The following is a 6,273-nucleotide window of genomic DNA, read 5'->3' on the forward strand; positions in this document are numbered from 1 at the left end:
TGCAGGGCAGCACATGAAGTCACTGCTCGAGACACCTGCAGTAGCTTAGATACTTGGACAGAGTGAAAAATTAGCCCTTTTCCACGATTGCCTATTACTTTACCTCTCCTCGAACAGGGATTTTCACTTGTATAGACACTTATGTATAGATTAGAAATGAAAAAGCAAGCCAGTTTGAATTAAAGACCATCCTATCATTTTATAAGCAATACTCGCATGCCAAAGGCTCAGATGGTTTTTTTTTTTATTTTATTCTCCAACTCCAGTAACTTAGCAGCACATATTGATTTTGAAAGAATGGACAAAGCTAAGTAAGCAGGATGCAGTGGCAGGCAGGAATAACTGCTGAGCAAGAGAAAGGACTAAAAGAAAAAAAAAAATCACTAAATCACTGAAAGATCAGAGAAAGAGTCCATGTCTTCCCCCGCTTGACTGGCAAGCTTCCCATGTTTAAAGAGACCACTTAAAATTATTCCATTGGAAGTCTAGGAAAGCCTGGCTGCAAAAGGAAAACCAGCCCGTATTGTCCAGAGGCTCGAAGGTTATTTCAGTTTGTTCTAAAAAGAGAATTTTATATAAAGTGGACTTGGGGTTCTGCCCCCCCCAAAAAAAAACCATGATACAGCAGTGACCCTAGTGCTTTCATGCCCAGTACAGGACCATGGGCACTGCTAGGGCTGACACAGGGATGCAGCACCTGCGACCTGCTGGGGACCTAAAGTCCCTCCCAGCAGCACCAGTGCCACACGGGAGCGCCGCCTTCGCCTTGCTCTCTGGGGAATGGCACCAGCAAGAGGCTGCAATACAACACTTGAGGGTCAAGGCCACGTTTCAGGGGAATTTAAGTTTCACGTGTTCTGGATGGACTTTCTGGAAACCTCCTGACTCCCCAAAAATGAACTGCTGCACAGGGCTAGGCAAAACCTCCACAGCCCTGGGGTCAACGAGGACCACACAACCTTCGCCCTTTTGTAACACAACAAAACCTGCCCATCCTTTCCTTGGAACAGGACTGTATTCTACTATCTAAAAACCAGAAGAAAAAAGAAACAGTGTATGGGGAAGGGATTAGTGTTAGAAATTAATTAACACATAATGCCCAAACAAATGAGTTTCATCCCAGTTTATTCACTCCATCCCAGGGAGAGAATATCCTTCTTATCAGAGCAGCAGAGAAAGCGAGGACAAGTCTAATAAAAAGACAAGCTGGGCTTCCGAGAGTTATTTTTAACTAATTCTCCCTTTTTGTTCCATGTTATTTTAATTAAAGCGTTGAGATTGTAGTAAGAGCCCAAGTCTTGCACCAGCATTAACCTGCAGTGCCATGCAAGGCAACAAGGATCTTGGCTCAAATTGCTGAGCATTATTTCTAAAGAGGCTGTTTTGATACGTGGCACAATTGGAAGTCTTTGCCACGTTACCTCAGGGGAGGACAAACCCATGCTCCTGCAGAGCCGTGACTCTGCTGCATTTGTCATGTAGCGTTATATTCTCCAAATGATGTTTTCTAACCAGGCACAGAACAAGTGTGCAGCAATGGTGAGGTTAACAAGACAAATCTTGCTTTCTTCTGTTACATGACACAGAGTTAGGGCTGGTTTTTGGTGGTTTGTTTTTTGTTTAAGAACAACAAAAGGGGGGAAAAAAGTCCTGAAGTTGCATCTGATCAGGATGAGCATCCTGCATCAGCTGGGGAGAAGAGGGGGATCTATAGCACAGTGGCAAGAGCTCACGTATGCGCAGACTCACTCGACACCCTTGGAAGATGCCACATCCCAGCTGCTCCCAGCTCATCCCAGGGTGGGAGACCTCGGCTGGTCTCATTCCCAGCCACACAAAACAGAGCCCACAGGTCCCACATGCTGGGACCCCAGTAAGAGGACAGGTTTTCATTTCACAACAGACAGGAAAACTCAGCAGTCAGCGGCCTGGGGTTGTCATCCCCAGGACAGGTGACGGTGCCATTTCTGAGAAGGGACCGCATCACATGGAGAAAGACAAAGGTCCTCTGTGCACCCAGCAGAAAGCGCAGTGTTAGGAGACCCCTCCTTGGGGCAGTGTCCCCATGACAAATGCCATGTCGGGGGGGGGGCCCCACACAGGGGCAGCTGCTGTGCTCAAGGCTGCTCAGAGCTCTTGTGTCTCATCATACAAGAAGAAAAGAAGGGGCCTGAAGTCCCAGTCTCCATCAGTTGCCACCCACCAGCCAGGAAGGGGCCACAAAAGCTGCCGCTAACACCAGCTACATCAGCAGTGAACAAGTTATGTAAAGCAACCCCCATCCTAGAAATTAAGGCAAGGGAAGGGCACACCCCAGCCTTGCATGCTGCAAACAGCAGCTCAGCAGGAGGAGCTCAGGGTCCTGCAGCCATGCATTTTGAAACGCTTATCTCCTCCCAGTACAGGAAGATTTAATGTGGAGAGCCACAACAGCTCCCCCGGGAAACCTCCTGCCCGGAGATGCAGCCTTGTATTTATGAGCTGTTACTTTCCATGCAAGCTGGGAAGTTATCCGGGTGAGTGCTGGGACAGACCCAGGCTCGGCAGAAGCAGAGCAGAAGGCTGCAGCAGCACTCCCAGCTCCCTGGCTCAGTGGCAACCAGCCCCTGAGAAAGAAAACTGAACTCGAGTCATTTCGGGTGCTTTCCTCGCTTGCCCCTGTCTCCCCACTGCCCCCACTTTCATGTATTTTTCTATCAAGAAGTCCCCTTCTAAATGAAGCATTGCTCTGCTCTCTTACAGTTAAAAAGCTCACCACAAAACCACGATTTGGACTTAGCAAAGACGATCTGCGCCTAAAAGCCATGCTGCACTTCAGAGAAAGCAAGGGCCTGCTGCGGTACTAGGGATTGCACGAAGATGGCAGTAGGGTCCCTGCCCAACACACACCCGTATGTACCCCCACTGATGGGCCAGTTTGCAGTAGCAGGGTGCCAGGCACCCGAAGTCACAGTAACTGGGGTGAAAGGAAGGGAAAAGATTTTGACACAGGAGTGCGGAGGGTCAGCTGGCAGCATCCTCCAAACGTAGTTTCCCATAGCATCAGGCATTTTAGGAACCGAGATGTTCTCCTCTCCAAAAAAGACCGCAACAGTTTCACTTCATCTCTGCACCAGCCAAATTAATCTCCAATGCAATCCCGTGGGGTTCCTGGTGCTTATAGTTTTCCGATGAGCAGGGCTGGCAGGTCTTCAGGACCCTTCGCAGCATGCTGAGGGCTCGCTCTGCCAGAGCCCTGGCGCAAGTGGCAGAAGGACCTTGCTGGAGATGACACCACACAAGCACCCTGCACCTTATAGCTAAGGAGTCTCCAGCTGGAGACTTCTGTCTTCAATTTGGATTCTGATAAATCATCATGTTCTTGGGCAATAATCACTAATCCTGTAAAAGGAGACCTTGATGATGACAGCAGTGAGTCATCCCCCTTGCATACGAGCCCCAATGCCTTTCACACCCCCTTCCAGGATTTGATTCAAACCAGTCCCTTCTGTTTTCAAAGCCTCTTATCTGTTCGCTTTAGCCTACAGCTCACAAGCTTGCTCTTTCCCCCTTTCCTTTGGGAAAGGCCACATACCAGCTTGGGCTGTGGGTTTAAGCAGCAGCTAGGAGATGTGAGTGGACACGGTTTCTGCAATTACTGGTCTGACCCATCTCCGCACCCCGAATCACATTTCTAAGCCGCTCTTTGCGGGAGTGTTGTCCTACACAGCTGCAATTTAATTCAGCCTGGAAAAGCATTTATTCCCCCCGCCACCTATGGATGTGTTTTCTTTTAGTATGAACCATTACACATCATACAATCTAGAAGATGACAAGGAAAAATAAAAACAGACACATTATAAAATGCAAAATGCATGTCAGTGCAAAATATGAGTTCCAAGATGAAACCAAGTTTCAGCTGTGGGTTCTGCTCATTTTCTGGGACACATATGAAAAGTTTAGCACTTTTGCAAAAAGTGCTAAAAGAACAGGTTCTTGGAGAAATACAGTCAACACAGGTTAAACTGAAGGGGAAGGTGGGGAGAGGAAGCAGCCCTCTCCAGCAGCACATTACTTTACCATATTGCTTACAAATGCAAATGCAGACAATCCTGTTAAACAGGCTCAAAGCTAGTCTCCTAGTGCTGTTCACTGAAACTACAGGAATTTGCCCTCAAAACTTTCCCTCCAGTACCAATGTCTACACTTGGAGATCACAAAAAGCATCTAATAGATAAAATTAACACTTTCAAAAGCTCACTTTAAGTTGCCCACAGGGAATCACGTAATTATGGGATGAAAGATAAAGCTTTGTCTGGGATAAGAATGCATAAAGTAGTGAGAAATGCATTATAAAGTTATCATTTGGGCTTCTTTCCATCTGCCTTCTGAGATTTATATCTCCAAGATCTCCTCAACTCCCCTGAAAGCTACAAACCAACCAAAGGGAGAGCAGCTATTGCAATATCAAGACTCCAAGAGTTTGGAATTTAAAGTGTAAGAAGAGAAAACAAAAACAAAGGGCCACAAGCCTTTAAGAGCTGCAATCATCATGGAGCTCATCATTCCCCATCATTACCAGGGAGGGCTGGAGCTGCAGCAGCATCTAAAAAGACCATGCACAGACAGTAAGCATGTATAAAAACCCATTCTTAGGGCACAGACCAGCCACTAAATGACACGGGTTCGGATAAAAACTTCCTCTAAGGATTGGCTAGCCCATAGTTGTTCTGTATCAAGACGCAACTGTCAGCTGGCTCCTCTCCCTTAAAATTACTTCCATCTGCCTTCACCCAGACAGATAGCCAAGCTTCTGGCATAAACAAAACCCTTACAACCAAACATTCCCTCTCTCTCCACACCCCACCGTGCATTCCGTGCTGGGAAGAGCAGTTTCCATGCTGCTCTATAGCTCTGCAGGCAAGCTTAAACAGTTCTGCCTCATTTTTTTGCAGCATGGAAGAGGGTGGGGGCAGTTGCCTCCCAACATAATCTTTCTTCCTGTTATAGGGGGAGAAGTTAGAGGATGGCTCCTCCCTGGGTCCTACCAGCTTCACTAAAAGACAAAGGATACGCCCCACACCAAAACTTGCAGCAAAGCTAGCCAGCACCGAGGAAAGTCCCAGGCATTTTCATTCTAGGAGCTGCTTCCATCCCATCCATTGTCATCCCCTTGGAGAGGGGAGCTTTGCCCCCAAGACCTCCCAATACACACCAAAGACTCTTGCTGTGTATTTTGAAGCACTCAGCAGCCAGATTCAGAACAAGAACAGAAATTGCTTTGCTCCAGGATGGCAATCCTGGAGCGCTGGACTTGACATGTATAGGGCTGAATTACACAGGGATATTCAGCTTCAATGCACTGTGAGGATGCTTCTCAAAAGACTGGATTAGAGTTGATATTTTGCAGCTGTCACCAAAAAAATAGGAAGAATCATATTCAACAGCTACTCCTTTTCATAAAGTATTCAAAAAATAAACACTTTCTACTCCACTTACCAGATAGACCACGGCCACCCCGCAAAAATGGAGTAGTATAACACCAAGGGACATAACCACCTGTACCACTTGCAGCTGCAGTTCCTATCAGTGCTCGGGAACTGGTCTGTAGATCATCCATCTACCATCCCTCCTGCAGCAGATTCTGCAGTATATGACCTACAGCAAGCCAAAGCAGATATAACCTTTTACAAAGGCAGGTGTACTTAGCTTCAGCATATGGAAGTCAGTGTATTTTCAAGCCAACGTTCCAAGCCAAAATAGAAAGCACTTATTTCAAAGCTAGGTCATAAATGCTCTTCGATCACTACGAAGACCTCATGGACCCCGCTCCCTTCACACAGAGCAACTGAAGCACAGACCAGTGGCCTGACTCAGAACAAAAAGCAAGTTTCAGAGCTGGGAGCACAGCTACGTCTCAGCCCAGTGGCCCATCCAGAGCTACACGCCTCCTCCAAACAGTCCGCTGCACCGTACTAAAGTAGCATATAAAAAAATAAATCCTGCAGTAATCCTGCTTTTACAGCTTTTTTATTACTGTATGCTCCAATTGCTGTTGGAAAGAGATTTCCAATGCAGGCTCTAGGTCCATTTAACAATTCAACTAGTAATTGTGTTTCATTTCTCAGACTATTAGCATGTAATGGAGCAGTAGCAGCCTGGGCTCCTGCTGTCTGGGAAGAGAGAGAGTTTGTGCCAAGGGGTAAGTGCATTGCCTTGGGTCAGCTGGTCCCTCCGAATCCCAGAGCACATCTTCTATGGGAGCAGGAATCCCCCAGCACTGCTCTCAGCAGG

Source organism: Pygoscelis adeliae, unplaced genomic scaffold, assembly GCF_000699105.1.
Source record: "Pygoscelis adeliae isolate BGI_AS28 unplaced genomic scaffold, ASM69910v1 Scaffold67, whole genome shotgun sequence".
In the NCBI taxonomy this organism is placed as follows: domain Eukaryota; kingdom Metazoa; phylum Chordata; class Aves; order Sphenisciformes; family Spheniscidae; genus Pygoscelis; species Pygoscelis adeliae.